The following is an 18,828-nucleotide window of genomic DNA, read 5'->3' on the forward strand; positions in this document are numbered from 1 at the left end:
CTAAACCAAACCTTAGGTTTCAACCCGTTCACACTGAAGAGAAGGAATTCAACAGGCCTGCAAGATATCTCACAGAGACTGATTTGAAACCTTATCTTTAAGTATCTCTTTGTCTTCATTTCAACCATTGTATCTGCATTTTAGTTAATTAATTTATCACTTTTTTCTTAAGTAATTCTCAGCAGTAATATTTGTAATAAACTGACGTTTATCTTGCTTAAGTCAAAAGCTTGACTGCTGTGTTTTTTCAATTGAATCATTCACAAAATAAAAGGGGGCGACATACACGCATACAAATTTGTGGACCTTTTACACTGTCAGCCATGAATGTTTGAAATCTAAAAGAAGGGAATGATGAGGATATGAAGGCAAAGCTGGCTAAAGTGAAATAGGAAACTGGATTAAAAGGTAAGATAGTAGCAATGCAGTGGCAGACATTTAAAGAGATATTTAATAACTCTCAGCAGATAAATGACATCGAAAAACTCATCATCCATGGCTAAATAAAGAAGTTAAGGACAGTATTAAATTGAAAAACAAAACACTGTACAATATTGTGAAGATTGATGGCAGGTTCAAAGATTGGACAGAGTTTAAGAAGCAGCAAAGAATGACAAAAATAATCCAGAGGGGGAAAGTTAGAGTATGAGGGAAAGTTACCTAGGAATATAAAATCAGTTAGCGAGTATTGGTGTTCGAGAGAATGAGACTGGTGAATCAAAGAAATGGCAGAAACATTGAGCAAATGTTTTGTGTCTGTTTTTTCTGTAGAAGAATCAGAAAACTTCCCAAAGATACTTGAAAATTAATTTAGCTAGCTACCTAATTAACGAGCTGCAGTTGCTCCCAGATAGCTTGTATATCTCTGTCTAATGGAGAAAGATTGCAAAACTCTGCAGTTACGAGGAATTCTTGTACATGGCTACAAAAATGTATTATGCATGTATAGCAAGTGATTAGGAAGGCAAATGAAATGTTATTGTTTATTGCAAGGGGAATGGAATATAAAAGTAGGAAAGTTTTGTACAGTTGTACAAGGCATTTTTGAGACCACCTCTGGAGTACGGTTTACAGATTTGGTGGTTCTTATTTTGAAAAAGGAAACAATTGAATTAGAAATGGTTTAGAGAAGTTTCACTTGACTCATTCTTGGGACGAAGGATTTATCTTGTAAAAGGAGGTTGCACAAGTTAGACTCTTTACCCATTACAATTTAAAATATTGGGAGGAGATCTTATTGAAACATATAAGATGCTGTGCCGACTTGATAGAGTGAATACCAGGAAGATATTCCCCCCCTCCGTCCGCCATTCCCCCCCCCCCCCACCCACCCATCAGTCTTATGGGGCCGACTAGGATGGAGATGCGGAGAAACTTTTTTTTCTCAGAGGGTTGTTAGTCTGTGGATTTCTCTTCATGAGAAAACAGAGGAGACTTAGATATTGAATTTATTCAAGGCAGAGTTGGATAGATTTTTGATAAACAACAAGGGAGTCAATGGTTATTTTGGCCACGAAGGACACAGGGGATTGTCGATTGATCTTACTGTGGGGTTTGTGGAACATGAGTCCCCCTATTGAGCAGGTGTCGCCCAATAGGAACCATTTGGCGGAACTTTAAACCGCAGTTCAGACACAGACTGGCATCCTCGATGCGGGCTGGGATGCAAGCACTATACACCGTGGCAGCAGTTCTTTCCATTGTTCAAAGCACCTAGAGTTTTGTATAAAGCCTTGCCTTTGGCAGAGTAATAACATTAGCGACGAGGATTAAAAACAAGAATCCTGAGCAGCATTCAAAGCGAAACAAACAGCGCTCCGGTAAGCATCAAAGCAAATGCCGCTTTTCGGTAACCCTGAACCTTACGATAGTAACTATAAGACCAGGCCTGATATGTAGAGTACATGTGCTACTTCATCTGGGCTAACAAAATTGTGGGGGGACGAGAGCAGAAGGTAATTCCACTGATAGCATGTGGTGTTCCAACATTTAGTGCGATAAAAAGCCTGAATTTCCCAGATGCCCCTGACTCTAAAATGTTTGATGAACTCGTAGACCTAGTGTGAAACCACTATGACCCAAAGACCCCAGTCATCCTCGAGAGGTAGCATTTCAATGTGGCAGGGAGGACCTCAGGGGAACCCGACAGTAAATTCCTCAGCAGGCTACGGAAACTGGTGGAATGTTGTGAATTCAGCCCATCCCTGGCCAAGGTGGTAGGTGATAGATTGGTGTGAGGGATAAACAATGTCAAAACTCAAAGCAAGTTACTGGTGGAGCCTACTCTAGAACTGAAAAACACCATCGAGATAGCCCTATTCTTGAAAGATTTAGTGAAAGGGCCTAAGGAACGATAAGGGACACCAGACAGTAGTGTCTTTTGGTTGGGGGAGAGGCCTAGTACAAGAAAGCCCATACCTCAGATGAAGGCACCTACGTGAGTCACCCATGGCCTGACCGCCTCCACAGGGCTCCCTGGCAGTCAAGGAAAACTCATGACAACCCCAGTTATACCAGGGAACCCACTCCGGAGGAATGTTAGTGCCAGCTAAGGAATGACTGTAAGCACCGCAGAAAGGCACAACTAAGGCAAGGCTTTCAGAATTGGCAATACGTGTATTACCCGGGTAAGAAGCCAAGGCCAGCACAAGCTTGTACCATGCAGGTACTCCCACTTCCAGATGAAGAGACGATGCAATTGAACTCTATTGTCATGACTAAAGTCGCCCCCTATAATGGTAAGGCTATTGGTCAGCCATTAGCGAAGGAGGTGGACATGGGGACTGCTGCTTCTTAATGGCGAACAGACATTTAATTGCCTCCAGACTGACATACTAGATAGGATTTTTCAGAATCGGTCCGATGGCCCGACACCGGCGTAAAAAGCGGCGTGAACCACTCCTGCGTCGGGCTGACCGGAAGTTACGGAATTCTCTGCACTTCTGGGGGCTAGGCCGGCGCTGGAGGGGTTGGTGCCGTGCCAGCCGGCGCTGAAGGGTCTGCGCTAGTTAGCGCATGCGCAGAACCGCCGCCGTGGTTCAGCGCATGCGCAGACTGGCCGGCGTATTCTGCCGCATGCACAGGGGGGTGTCTTCTCCGCGCAAGCCATGGTGAAGCCCTACAGGGGCCGGCGGGGAAGGAAGAAGTGCCCCCACGGCACAGGCCCGCCCGCAGATCGGTGGGCCCCGATCACGGGCCAGGCCACCGTGGGGGCCCCCCCCGGGGCTGGATCCCGCCATACTCCCCCGATAACCACACCAGCCAACTTACCTGCCAGGTCCCGCCATGTGGGACCATATCCAATCCACGCCGGTGGGACTGGCAGAAATCGACGGCTGCTCGGCCCACTGGGACCCGGAGAATTACCGGGGGGGCCACTGCCAAAGGTCCCCGACTGGCGTGGCATGCTCCCCGCCCAAAAACTGGAGAATACGGCAGCCGGTGTCGGAGCGGCGGGGCGGGATTCACGCTGTCCCCGGGGTTCCCTGACTCAGCAGAGGGTCGGAGAATCCCGCCCCCCATCTCTGAGTTTAGAAGACATCAGAGCAAAATTAGTCACCTATGCGGGAGAAAATTGTGGATTATGGGAATCACAATAACCCCAGTGACCAGAGGACCGGGACCACCAGGTCTAATGGGCAGACATTCGTTACAATGGATTAGACTGGATTGGCTGGAAATTTTCAGATTGGGCTTTGGAGGACCAGACAAAATTATCAGTAATTACCCTGAAGTCTTCCAAGGACCTTGGAAAAATAAAAAGATCCAGAGCCAGAATCTGTTGACGCCAACATCATGTCAAAGTATTTCAGGGCATGACCGATTCCACACTAATTGTTAGAGAAAGTAGAACCTAAGCTTGGAAGTGTGGAACGCCTAGGGGTAAAAGGACCCGTGGAATGGGCTGCACCCATCGTACCCATCCTCAAAACTGACAAATCAGTCCGCCTTTGCGAGGATTATAAACTCATAATCGGGTCACAAAATTGGACAGGTACCCCGTGCCACCTCTAGAGGACGTATACGCCAAATGGGCAGATGGCTAGTCTTTCACAACATGAGCCACACCTACATCCAAGTCGAACTGGTGAACCCTTCAGTAAATACGTCACAATTAATACACAGAAGGGCCGTCCGAGTACACCTGCCTGCCCCTCACGGTCTTGTCGGGCATGTGTCTTATTTCAGAGGGTTATGGAGAATATATTCCAAGGGTTACCCAAGGTGGTCCTAGAGAACCTAGAGGAGGTCCTGTGGTGCTTTTCAAAAGCGGGGGATATCGTAAAAGAGAAAAGTGTGTTTTCAAAGCGAGTGAAGTAACCTATCCAGACTACAGAGTTGTCAAAAGAGGCCTACAGCCTGTGGAGGACAAGGTCAAAGCCATGTGACCAAGACTCTTTCGGATGTGTGGTGAGCTGGTGAGATTATGTTGCTCCGCCCTGCTTTTCGGGCACAATGCGACCGGTAGATCCTGTCCAATGTGTGTTAACATTTGTTGTCCCACTACAGGAGAAAATGGGGAGGGATGTTACGTATTGTAATCAATGCCCTCATGATTACATGGTGACATCATCAGAGGCACGTGGGAGATTTTCCTCTTTTCCATCTTTGGACTGTGGGAAAGCAACACCTCTGTAATAAACTCTGACAGCTGGTTAAGTAACTTATGGTGTGGCAACCTGGTTATCCTTTTGTACTGTAAGTAAACCCTCACAAACATAACAGCCTTAGATTCTGGATTGAACCCTGCCGTGGAATTGGACCTTCTCGCCAGACCAGGAAGGTGCTTGCCATTATTTACAGGTACATAAATGCGAAGTCCCAGATGACCATAGTCTGCTTTCCTTTTTGAGGGGGAGAATTCATTGGTGGTGATTTAACCAGCAATGCACCTGTTAGGGGGTCCCCTAGCCCGCCACATCCCACCTCATAATGGCAGGGTAGCTCGTCACAATCCTTGGCACTGCCAGGGTGCATGGATGGCAGTGTCAAAGTGCCCAGGTGGCAGTAGGAGTGCCAGGGTACCACCCTGCTCAGAGCCTGACCACCTGAAGCCCCTCAATAACCTGGGCGGCCCTCCCAGGTGCTGTTACGTGTGGTCCATGTTTGTGTGGACCAGTGCTAAAAGGTGCCATGGGGAGGTCTCCCAGGCACAGGTGTTCATTCCTGGGTGCTTGGAGAATCCGGTGCTGACATATTTATGTGAACCTAACTGCTTACTTAAATATGTAAATCTGGATTCCGCCCAGTGAGGGCAAGAGCCAAATCGTGAGATCTTGTTAGATTTTGCAAGGCGTTCTGAGTGTCACAATACGTGCGAGAGGCCTCTCGCGAGATATAATGGCCTCGACACGAGGCCATTCGATCGCATCTTTTACGCACCTGGACTAAAGATGAATTCACCCCCTTTAAATTATTTTCCTTCTCAATCCACTGTATTTGTTTCCCAGTCATTAGTTTTGGAGTTGTCTGATCTGTTTCCCTCGCTGCACAGTTATTAGTCTGCACTTTCAGCAACATTGAGAGTTGAAAAATACAGGAATAGGTCTAACTAACAGCAGATTGCCCAATCTGACCCAATGGGTGAAATTCAATGCATTCACCTGAGGTGGGTTTTGAGGTGGGAGGGCATTTAATCAAGCAGGGGGGTGCTGGGTGCACATTTCCACCACATTGCCACCTCCGATTAAGTCTGTGGTCAGAAGGCTCATGGATGGCTTTCCTGCCCCAATGCCAATTTAATCACATTTAACGCCCAGTCAAGTGCCTCATCCAGTCGCTATTCAAACAGTAGCGGCAGGTGGAGCTGTTATATATGGAAAGCCCTAGAAGCAAACCTTGCTGTGTTTGCTTATGGTGCCCCCCAGGGATGAAGCACTCAGTACCTGATCAAGGGACTTTTCATCGGGAAGGGGTGTGCCCACTGAAAGCCACTCCCCTGTCCTTGCTGCCAACCATGTCCGCTCTAAATTTCCTGTGTCCTGGGTCCCTCGGTCATCCTACACCTCTCCCTGGTTGCAGTGTCACCGCTCCTGCTGGTGCTGCCAGCAATGGACAGCTGCTGGCCTCTAGTTGCCCGGTAGCTGTCAGGGGTGGGATTTCCACCTCCCAGGTCCTTAATCCTGGAGAAGGCCTGCCTACTGACTAAAGTGCCTGTTTGGCACTTAACTCGGTGGGCCTTCCCCAATGAGGCAACTCAGTGCTCCCTCCGGCTGGAGATTCAGCAGGTGACGCCACTGCCAACTAGTTTAAATACCCTGCAATGTTTCTTTGGTATTTTTTTCTAACCATCTCCTAATGCCAATCACAATCTTGATAACTGACCTGTGGTGCATGAGACAGTCAATCAGTACTTGTTTGACCATCTTACAGATAGCACCTAGATATGGGCTGAATTCTCCCTTTCTGAGGCTAAGTGCCGGGGCCAACGGAGAATCCGTGGTGATCCACAATGGGAAAATCAGCGCGAAACCCTCACAGATTCCGGTACCGGTGCGGGGCGAGCACCGGCGCCACGTAGAACACCTGTGGAATGTGCGGAAAATGGCCGGAGAGTCAGAGGGTTTCAGGCCACACATGCACAGGGCTGACAAGCTGCAGCCGTGCACGCCTACACCCTCACCAGTCGCACCGGAAAAAATTACACCGACTATGCTGAACCGCGTGCCCGCCCACCCTGACCCCACAGCCCACCTCGGCCCATCGGAGGAGGATCATCGCGGGTGGACCGGCTGGTGACGTGCCAACGGCATTGCGACTGCGCGTGGCACACGTTCCTATGACGCTGATTTGGAGGGGGCGGAGAATCGGCAACTGGCATCAAACCGGCACCTGCACCGATTTCGGTGTTGGAGGCCATTCTCTGCCCGTTCGCCGTTCCTGATTTAGGGGTCGGGCTACCGAGAACCCCGCCCATGGTTTTTTAATATTTTTCGACATCTGTATTTTTTCGTTTTATTTACAGTCACAGACCTTTCCCGTAGCCTCAAAACACAACCTGATATTCAAGCTTTTAAATTCTATTAAATTAAAAGGGCGGCACGGTGGCACAGTGGTTAGCACTGCTGCCTCACAGCGCCAGGAATCTGGGCCCAACTCTATCCTTGGATGACTTTCTGTGTGCAGTTTTAACATTTTCCCAATGTCTTTGTGGTTTTCCTCCCACAGTCCAAAGGTGTACAGGTTAGGTAGATTGGCCATGATCAATGTGCGGGGTTACAGTGATAGGGCGGGAGGGGTGGGTGGGTCTATGGAGAGTGTTCTTTCATTGGGTCAATGCAGACTCGATGGGCTGAATGGCCTCCTTCTGCCCTGTGGGGATTCAATGTTGTAATAATGTAGTCACATCAAAAATGATACTTTTATTCAGATTGCCAGGTGGCTTCCAGCTGCATGAATTGCACCAGAGATTGTCCGCCTCACCTTATACAAAGCAGAGCGGTTTAAATTATCATCCGTTTACACTATGCTACCTAATTACTGTGGGTAGCAATGAATTTATTTGTTCAAAAATCACAAATGACATTAATCCTCTCTTTGCAAAGCTTTCAGCCAATTATATATTTCTAATTGAAATTGAAAATTAACCATGAGTCAAATGTTGGTGAGAAAAGGTTTAGCTGGATGCTCGACGAAGATGAAAACAATGGCAATCTCTTTGCTTTTAGACACACGTAATCTGTTCATACTTAGAATGGAATTATGAATTACACCAGCTTCCCCTGATCAGAATAATTGAATACAAATAAATACTGATTAAAAGCATAACTAGTTTGTCACATAATATTAAGCTTCAATGTGGAATTTGTTTGGAGCAGGATTCCTGGATAATAGGAGTGAATGGAAATGGTAAATTGGAATGTTTTGCTTGGCTAACAATTGTATTGGACAGGTATGCATTTACCAAGGGAAAGATAATTTATATTGTATCTATTCTGTTGTGATTGTGTTCTTCTATAACATTGTACTCAGTTCAGGTTTTGGATCAGTGAACCAGGATAGTAGAACTAACAATTGCATCTTGCATCAAGACACTGGGCAGATCTTTCTGTTGTTGAATTTGAGTGCATTCGAAAGCCTGGGTACAACGTGTAGAAGGAAATTGACGAGGGAGCATTGCATTTCTATAATGGAGTCTGTGATCATTTAATGTTTAGAGATTCTTTGTCAAAGCTTTGACAAAGAGTCGTCGAGACTCGAAACGTTATCTTTGTTCTCGCTCCACGGATGCTGTCAAACCTGCTGAGATTGTCCAGTATTTTCTGTTTTTTTGTCTTTAATGCGACTACAACCTCTAATGCAATGACATCCATTTCACCAGGGGGCAGTGATGAAGTGTGTCTTCTGTTGGAATTTGATCTGCGGACAACTGCCTTCACAGACTGATCATCACAGCACTGCACATTTATTTTTCAGGCTCTTTCCATAAATTAAATCTGCCAGATTGGTAAATCTGCAATACATCAATAGAAGAAAACAGACTCGTCACCAAAGCAAATCATAACGAATGCAAAACTTTCAAAGTGCAGTCACTGTCATAAGGTGCCGACACAATGCGCAGTAAGGTCCCACACCAGCAATAAGAACAATATTCAAATCGCCTATTTGAGTGATGATGGTTGAGGGATTAATATTTGCCTTCCCCACCCTGAGCACTGCTTCATAGTATGCTATATGGGATCTTCTTCTCTGTTGAACTGTGTAGTCAGATAAAGCCACTTTGGCGTGCGGCCCTTCCCTCAGTACCGCACTAAAACACCAACCTGATTGTGTGCCTCAGCTTAAGGAACAGTTTAACGAGAATGGTTCCAGTTTGAGGGGCTGAAGTCATTTGGATAGTTTGGAAAAGCTGGGGGTTGCTCTTGGAGAAGATAACTTATGTTTTCAGGGGTTTTACATTTACTCACCGTGTAAACAAATAATAGCCAGGATGCCACACCGTAGGTTATTTAATCAGTTGTCAGAGTTTATTGCAGAGGTGTTGCTTGCTCACAGTCCAAGGTGGAAGAGGGTAAAGATCTGCCAAATACCACTGATGATGTCACCACATAAACATGTGACGCACTTGACAGAAGGGCATTGGTTACAATGCACAACAAGAAGCTGGAGAAGAGATTTGCTTGAGGTGTTCAAAACCATGAGGGGCCTGGACAGAGTATAATGAGAGGCTGTTCACAGTCGAGTGGAAGTGTCGAGAACCAGAGGAGACCGATTTAAGGTGATTAGAAGAAAAAGCAACAGCGACACGAGGGAAACTTTTTTATGCAGCGAGTGGTTGGGATCTGAAATGCGCACTGCCAGTGGAGGCAGATTCAATCGTGACTTTCAAGAGGGAATTGGATAAGCGCCCAAAGAGAATGAAAATTGCAGGGTTTCTGAGAAAGTGCAGGAATATGACGAGCTGAGTTGCTCCTGCAGAGAATTAGCACAGACACAATGGGGCTGAATAACTTCCTCCTGTGTCGGGACCGTTCTATGATTCAAATTTATGGATGTCACAGGTTTTGAGAAAGCAGAGATCCAGGGAAATAGAGGAAGGAAGGAAAAAACAAGAGAGAATGCCTGTCTGTGATACATTGGAACAGGAGAGAAGAATTGTTTTCTCTCAGTGGGTAGTTAGTCATTTCCTCAAAAGGCAGTGGAAGAAGAGCCTTTGAATGTTTTCAAGCCAGAGGTAGGTTGATTCTTGATAAACAAGGGGGTGGAGGGTTATCAGCGGCAGGAGGAAGGTTACAGTTAGACCAGTCACGATCTTATTCAATGGTGGCGTTGGCTTGAAGGCCGAGTGACCTACTCTTGCCCTAACTTGTATGTTCGTAAGTAAATGGCTAAAGGGAAGGTGGTGTAAGACAAAAGAGATTAATAATGGGACAGAAACAGAAACGAAAAAGAGGTCCAGAGGAGTTGCAAATGTTGAAAACAAAATAATTACCTGAACGTGTTTCTGAGAAAATAGAAGCAGAGGTTATGGACTGAAATTGGTGAATTTAGCATTGTGTCCAGAAGTGCCTAATTGAAAGATAAGCCACTGTTCCTCGAACTTTGTTAGGCTTAATTTTGATGCACTATCAATTGTACTAAAGACTTGGATTGGTACAACAGAGGCTTTATTACAGTCAGATGTGTGGCCTCCGACTGCAGCTGGTAGAATGGTTGATCAGGAGGAGTCATGCATATTTATACGGCTCCTTGTGGGCGGAGCTAGCCGGCAGGGGCTACCGGCGAACCTGTAGTATAGGTACTACTGTACATCCCCTAATACAGGTACACACAGTTACACAGTGGATCACCACAAATTTGTAGGAGAATGAAGTCAGAGTGAGAGTGGCAGAGAATTATAATGACAAGCAACCGGGAGTTTAGGGTCACGGTCGCAGACTGAACGGAGCTGCTCGGCAAAGCTCACGACATCCTCATGCCAAAATGTCAGGTGACTGCAGACCCAACTAAGCCAACGTAGCCACCATGGTCATTCATGAGGAGACACTGAGAAGTGCCTGCGCACATGAGGTTGCTATGGCGTTTCAATTACAACCTGTGCTCTACTTCTTCTGAAATAATTAGTTTCTGCTTTGTTAAAAAAAAAGACATTCCATTGGTTGAGTTAGCAGCATTTTTTAATTGAGACGAAATGAAAACAAGAATTATGATAAAGATCAACATGGATTTTTCTAAACGCGTAACTATTTTAAAAATGAAAGCAAAGATGATACTGAAGGTCAGTACAGCTTCTTTGAAGCCTAATTGCTGAATTTTCTAACATAAGATGAAAAGCTTTCCTCTGACTTGAGCTGAAATTGTATTTCTAACTAACATGTATTAGTTTTAACAGCAGAAGAGAATTAGCATTGTAATGAAGTTCTACGGCTTTGAAGCTTTGAAAAAAATTAGCAAGGCGTTGATACTCATCTGGGCTCAGACTGGACCTCTGTCATTTAAAAACTCCAGCTTGGGAATATCAGCATTGACATCCGTTATTGTGATCCGCACCAGCATTTATTAACACGGGACCGGCACGGTAGCACAGTGGTTAGCAATGTTGCTTCACAACTCCAGGGTTCCAGGTTCGATTCCCGGCTTGGGTCACTGTCTAGTCTATGCGGATGCTGCACGTTCTCCCAGCGTGGTTTCCTCCGGGTGCTCCGGTTTCCTCCCACAGTCCAAAGATGTGCAGGTTAGGTGGATTGGCCATGATAAATTGCCCCTTAGTGCCCAAAAAGGTCAGGTGGGGTTACTGGGTTATGGGGATAGGGTGGAGATGTGGGTGCTCTTTCCAAGGGCCAGTGCAAGTGCAGACTCGATGGGCCAAATGGCCTCCTTCTGCACTGTTGATTCTATGAAAATTTTTATCACCGGGTTGCATGTAGATTCTTCAGTGGAGGGTCCATGTCTTAAAGCTTTACCACTGGATTGGACTGGATTGGATTTGGTTATTGTCACGTGTACCGAGGTACAGTGAAAAGTATTTTTCTGCAAGCAGCTCAACAGATCATTCAGTACATGGGAAGAAAAGGGAATTAAAATAAATTCAAGAAAATACATAATAGGGCAACACAAGATCTACAATGTAACTACATAAGTATTGGCATCGGATGAAGCATACAGGGTGTAGTGTTAATGAGGTCAATCAATAAGAGGTCATTTAGGAGTCTGGTGACAGTGGGGAAGAAGCTGTTTTTGAGTCTGTTTGTGCGTGTTCTCAGACTTCTGTATCTCCTGCCCGATGGAAGAAGTTGGAAAAGTGAATAAGCCGGGTGGGAGGGATCCTTGATTATGTTGCCCGCTTTCCCCAGGCAGTGGGCCATCGAGAAAGTTGGAAGTTAACAATCCACTCATAGAAAGTAAAGAAATAAACAACCACAAACATTGACTTTCATTAGTCTGTCATCATAGGATCACTGGATGATAGAGTACAGGATGAATCTTCTCGGCCCCTCTTTAATGGAATTATTCAATTAGTCAAACTCCCTTGCTGATTCCCCATCCCACCAATTTTCCCCTCTTCAAGCATTTATTCATTTTTAAAATTAAAATTCGCGATTGTATCTGCTTCCACTTTCCTTTGTGACCAGTGCCTTGCAGATTATAACCACTCACCGCACAAAGAATTGCTCCTCATCCTACCTCTGGTTCCCTCGCCAATTCACTGTGTCCTCTGAGTGGAAGGATGATTTCTCTTTTTCTCATGGAAACAGGCTCTTTTTCTTTATTCCTCCCGGTTGGAGCCTTGGGCCAATTTTGCTAGCGACGTCCAATTAAGAGGCCTCTGCCCTTGGGCAGCAGCTTGCTTCTCAGAGCTGCCAGCCCGATCAGAGGGCTGGCAACTTGTTTGCCTCGAGCAGTGATGTACCATCAATTCGACTCAAGACACATTTAGGATCCGAACTGTGGCTTTAATCAGCTAGTTGTTAGCCCGGTGGTCAACTACAGAGAATGGCCGACCGCCGGGAACTCTGGGTACTTATACCCCGCCTCAGAGGCTTGCCTCTTGACCAATTGGAGAGCAGTCACATGACTAGTCCCAACCAATCGGACGAGAGGCACATGACCAGCCAGAGCCAATGGGAAGCCAGTGGAAGATAGAGCAGATCACTGCTGAGGCTCCAGAGAGAAGGAAGGTGTATCACCATATTGATGCATCCTTTTAAGGGCAGTAAGAATTTTTTTAAATTAATGTGCCCGGGCCAGGCAGGCATGCAGCAGCGAATAGAGGAATGAAACCTCCAGGAACTGTGGGGGTGCCTATTGGTTATTGAGTAGGCAGAAAGTAAGGCCAGCATCCCAGGGAAGCTGTTGGATACACCCAGCAGCCTCCCCATGTGCTGGGCTTCCCTCCCAATGCCTTCTGTCGCCATTTTACAATCCTGCCGGCCAAGCCACCTATAGCGGACTGATAAGGGCCAGCCATATGGACAAAATTTTGCACTACCCCCAGACGGGATCCGAGGCGAGGGGAGTGTAAAATTGAATAGACGGGATTCCGCCCCCTGGGGAACTCACCGCACAACCGCAGACTCCATTTTGCGCTTGAGCAGGAAACCCGCTGATTCACCTAGTGAGGTCTTTAAGTGGCAAAAAGCCTTATCCAGCCCAGCCTCAATTGTAGGCAGGCGGGAGCAGTGCAGGGAGCGTGGGAAAGTGATATTTAAACTTCCCCGACCTTGGGCAAGACGTGGTGGAGGAGTCCTCCCCCCTCCCCCCCTTCCCCTCCCCCTTCCCCTTCCCCCTCCCCCCTCCCCCTCCCCCCTGCCCCCCTCACCCTCCCCCTCCCCCCTGCCCCCCCTCACCCTCCCCCTCCCCCCTGCCCCCTCCCCCCCTGCCCCCCCTCCCGCCTTACCCCCCTGCCCCCTCCCCCCCGTATCTAAGGAAGGATGTGCTTGCCTTGGAAAGGGTCCAGAGGCGGTTCACAAGAATGATTCCTGGAATGAAGAGCTTGTCATATGAAGCGTAGTTGAGGACTCTGGTTCTGTAGTCATTGGAGTTTAGAAGGATTTTGTTCTTAAATTTTGAGTATCCAATTCATTTTTTCCCAATTAAGGGGCAATTTAGCGTGGCCAATCCACCTATCCTACACATCTTTGGGTTATGGGGGCGAAAACCACACAAACACGGGGGGTGGGGGGGGGGGGGGGGGTGGGGGGGGGGTGGGGGTGGGGGAGAGCAAACTCCGCACGGACAGTGACCCAGAGCCGGGATCGAACCTGGGACCTCAGCACCGTGTGGCAGGGAGTTTAGAAGGATGAGGGGGATCTTATTGAAACTTACAGGATACAGCGAGGCCTGGGTAGAATCGCCATGGGGAGGATGTTTCCACTGATAGGAGAAATTAGAAGCAGAGGACACAATCTCAAACTAAAGGGACGATCCTTTAAAACTTAAGTGAGGAGGAATTTCTTCAGTAAGAGGTTGGTGAATTTGGGGATCTCTTTGCTGCAGAAGGCTGTGGAGGCCAAATTACTGAGCGTCTGAAAGACAGAGGTAGATAGGTTCTTGATTAATAAGAGGATCAGGGGTTATGGGGAGAAGACAGGAGAATGAGGATGAGAAAAACATCAGTCATGAGGGAATGGCAGAGCACACTTGATGGGCCGAGTGTGGCCTAATTCTGGGGCATTTTAATTGCGGGAGACCGCAAGGATGCACTGGAGAACTCCCCCAGAGGTTCCCAGGTAACTATTGCCTTGCAATTGACCTGTCAGTTCAAACTTCCATTGGGTAATTGCCCTGCAATCAGGATCATCCAAAAGTACAATTCAACTTGGGAACTTGGGATGATTCCAATTGTGTTACAATAATAGTTACCCAGGAAAGGTTAGAAGAATTAAAACCTCATCTGACTCCCGCAAAAGAACCCCCCGGCCACCTGACCCCCTCATCACTGATAACATCACCACTGACATTCCCCCAACCACCTAACAACCCAGACTGACCACCCCACCTCCCCATTGATCATCCAACCCACACTTATTGGCCCCCAAACCAACCAACACCTCGACCGCCTGACTCCACTGACCAATCCACTGACTGAGCCCCTTCAAATGACCCCCCACAACACACTGCCCACCGACCAGCATCCCACTGTCCACCTGTCTCCCTACCCATCCACTGACCACCCAACCCCACTCTCCTAATGACCACCGAACTGTCCCCTGAAAAACCCCTCCAACTGAACACCTCCCCCGGCCATCCACACATCCAATTACACCCCTGACCAACACCTCACCGACAATCCAATTCCTCCCTCGAATGAACCTGACGGTCAGCACTCCCAACTGACCCTTTCACCCTGAAAGGCCACCACCCCCATTAACCACCCAATTCCCTGCACACCACTGACTACCCAAACCCCAGCCCAGTGATCTCCAACCTCCCTGGACGGCTGGAGTTCAAGGTAGTGAACTAAGACTGGAATGAAAATCTGACTCTGATTGCCACTCCGCGGATGTTCAGGCCCATCCTCCCAAATCAGTTTCAGTCACATGGCCAATACTGGTATTGTACAACAGAATGTGTTGGAAGTCCAAATTCAGCACTACATAATGGGAGATGAATGGAGGTCTTTCGCCTTTAACTTGTGGAAAAATGGTCTTGTCAACTCTCTTTTGTTACACGTTAACTTGGAGATAAGGAGCTGGATTCTCCCAAAAAAGGGACTACGTCCCCACGCCGGCGTAAAAACGCTGGTGCTTTACTCTCAAGTTTCCTGTAGAAAAGATGAGCTGATTCAATGCCCTGCAGGGGGCTAGCAGGGACCCAGAGTAGCTGCGGATACGGGATTCCGCACTTCTGGTTTTGCGCCCGCGCATGCGCACGTCAACAACGTCCAGTTGCAGCACTGAGCACCATGGCGGACTCGGACTGCCGAGGCCAGATTAAAAATGTACCACCCCCCCCCCCCCCCCACCGATCAGCCGAGCGCCCAAGGATCTAACCCTGCAGATCGGCCGACTATAATGACCCCCCCCCTCGGTGTCGGATCCCCACCCCCCACCACCAGGGCAGCCGCGGACTGAGTCCGCAGCCGCCACACGAGCATCCGGACCGGCAATAGGTGGTTAGTTCCATGCCATCGGGAACTCGGCCGGTCAGGAGCGGAGGATCGCTCGGCGGGTGCCTGGCAATGGGCCCCCAGCCGGCAGAGTCCTCAGGTCCCGGAGAATCGCCTGGATCGGCACCAGGCCTGATTTCGTCATGAAATTGGATTCTCCAAAACACGTTTTGGGAGCGGGGCTGCGGAGAATCCAGCCCCCGGAGTATAAAGGGATTTTGAGTTTTGGGTTTCTCATGAATAATTAGCATATGCAAATTCCACAAATGGGTTCTATTTCAGTGTGTCCATTCAAGTGGGTGGGTGGTGAACCTTGATTATTCAAGCAGGGATTCGCCAGAAGGTTTGAAGCAGTAATGGCAGAAGTTACCTGACCTCAGCAGCTAGTCTTGTCAGTGTCCATTTTTAAATGATAGACAGTTCTGAGAAATTACTTAGACACTCAAGTGTATGATTGAAGACTGTGCATGACAGTAGGCTAACGTCAAGTAGTGCTAGTCACACATGGCATCGGCCCTCTGTGTCCAGGCAACAACCAGCATAGTTGTCACTAGTTGAGAGAGAGAGATCATTTAAATGAGGAGCCAGCTCGAATTTTGCATGCTGTCTGCTTAGCAATCAATAGACGCAGGTCAACTGCGTAACACGATCCCCGCGCCTGTTTTCAAGGAATAACTGATAAGCTGCCTTGGTCTATCTTACATGAATAATGAGTGCAAATAATTTGCTGTAAAGGACAGATTCAAATTGCCAAAATTGAAAATTGAGTTACGGCTGAAGGAGAGTTCACCATTCAGAGAATTCTGACAAGTAAAGAGTGGCAACATAAATTTTAAAAGTTTTTTTTAATGTGTTTTATAGCCCCTTAAGATCGGAGATAATGGCAGGTCTTTGGAATATTAATCAGCTGGCAAGTCACATCTGCATTCAGCATACAGCACTAAAACGATTGACAGTCCTTTTAATGTAGGGAATTCAAACCTGTCCATTGCAAGATAGTGAAGATCATTTCACAGACTAGATAAGAGGTATTATCCCACTATCACGGAGCTGCCCGCAGGAAAGCAATGGAAATGAGAAAGGATGAAATTTAATTGAGACTTGCATTAGGATTTTTATCAAATGAATGATTCATTTTTCATTGCAAAGTAACACAAGCATTTGTGCAGTTTGAAGGGTTTATTCTGTTTTTGTTTTGTCTTTGAATCACAAAGTGAGCAGTAAAATGTATTCAATTATCAAGGTTCAATCTTTTTATTCTAAACCATTAATATGCAAACTTAAATGTAATGGGCATAATTTTCTGAAGTGCCCATAATAGCCTGTGAGAAGATGTATTGGCATTTAGAGAGTGTTTTGCCTTTTAACGGTTTGAGCCCTTAAAGCAAAATCTATAATGTCAGAATCTTTCAAGTTAATGAGTTGCCAGACTGCCCGTGCGGGCACAGTGCAGGAAGTTGAGACTCAGAAACGTTCCGTTTTGTAAAACTTGGCGAAACGTGAGAACAGATTAAACAATAAACTGAAAATAAAACCAGATCCAACATGACTGTATTACCCCTTTCTATAAGTGCACAGTTTAATGAAAGGCAATTACAGGGATAGTTTGGAGGTAGCAGCTGCCATCAGGCAGCAGGGAAGATTGATGACCTCAGAGAGGAAGCGTGGGGTGATTTATAACGTGTTCCTTTCCAACAGACAAAACTGCTTAACTTCTCCCGGAACTGGCACTGACCATTACTGACTTTAACCACCAGCAGTGCCCAAGGTGTAGATTATAATAAGGTTATTAGTTTCATGCCATGTTTGTATATATACTCCAGGTTAATTAAAACGTTCTTCAGGAACTTTGTGGCTCAGCATGCTGTAATGTGCAATGAATACCCCAAAGAATTACACATGGTACAGGTGCGATTGCCATGAGGCAAATGCATGGGGTAGGATTTTAAGGATGGCGAACCATTAGCGATTATTACATGTGAACTATTCTTTTGTCTGCCATTTATAAGCATGTACTATTCACTTTAAGCATATCTTTCTTGAATGTGAGCGAGTGATATAGTAATTAAACTTTCGTAGTGCATACGTGAATAACTATTTTTTTAAATTCAAGCCCACAAAAGCCTGCTGCTGGTTCTTTAGATTGGCCATATCGTAAAGGAGGCTTCGATCCACAAGCACCTACCTTTTCAAAAATACCATACTGATAATGGTCTGTAAGGGAAGGGAAATAGGAGTTTAAGATTATCTCTTGTTCCCTATCTGTGACACCACACTGCTTAAAGATGGACTTAAAGGGGAGGTGCATTGTGGTTGGAGCAGGAGGTCAAAGTCATGATTGAAGAGAATCTTGTCTGGGAAATGGTGAGGATTGGAAATCAGGGAGAGAGAGAGCATGTGCCAAGGTTTTCAGAAATTGCGCTCAACGTTTTGGTGAAGGAGCTGAAAAGGAGGTGTACTATTCCATATCAGCAGAGGAGGAGACCCTCCCAACATATTCTCACAAGGCAGTGGGAACAGCTATCTCTGGCAGTCAATGCCAGGAATCAAGCCCCAATGACCTGAATTCAGTGCCATAAGAAGCTCAATTACTTCATATGAATGGTCAAAGTCAGTGAATGTATTTTCAAACACTGTGGGTGGGATTCTCCAGTCTCCGTCGCGGAAACCGCATTCGGTGTTCGGCCGGAAAATCCCGGTTTGTGACAAAATCGGGGACGCTGTCGCTTTTGCGATGCTCTGCCTTCTCCAAAGCGGCCACCTCTAGGAGTACACCACACGCCGTATCGATGGCCTCAGGACGTTACCTGAGGCTCTTCCCTTGTTGCACCGCCCCTGACCGGCCGAGTTCCCAACGGCTTGGGTCTCTCATGCTATTTTTTGTCGGGAACTCGGTGTTGGCGGCTGCGGACTCAGTCCAGTGCTGCCACAGTCATGGGAAAGCTGATCCATGGGCAGGGTGGCTTTGGCAGGGGCTGGGGGCAATGTTGGGGGGTGGTCCGGGGTCGCCAGCCTGGCCAAAGGGGGACACTATTTGGCAGGCCGGGTTTGCGCGGTGGTGCCATGATTCATGGCGCGGTCGCTGCAGTCTGCCACCGTGCGCATGTGCGGCTATGGACCTTGGCAATTCTCCAGCCATATCGGCAGCTAGCGCTGGGTGCTCTATGCTGCCAGCCTGCTAGCCTTCCACCAAACGGAGGATCGGCAGCCGTTTTATGCCGATTTGTCGGTCATAAAATGCCGCCATTCCCACGCTGGCATCAGGACATCGCCTGAAAATT

The sequence above is a fragment of the Scyliorhinus canicula genome, chromosome 1 (assembly GCF_902713615.1).
Source record: "Scyliorhinus canicula chromosome 1, sScyCan1.1, whole genome shotgun sequence".
Lineage (NCBI taxonomy): Eukaryota > Metazoa > Chordata > Chondrichthyes > Carcharhiniformes > Scyliorhinidae > Scyliorhinus > Scyliorhinus canicula.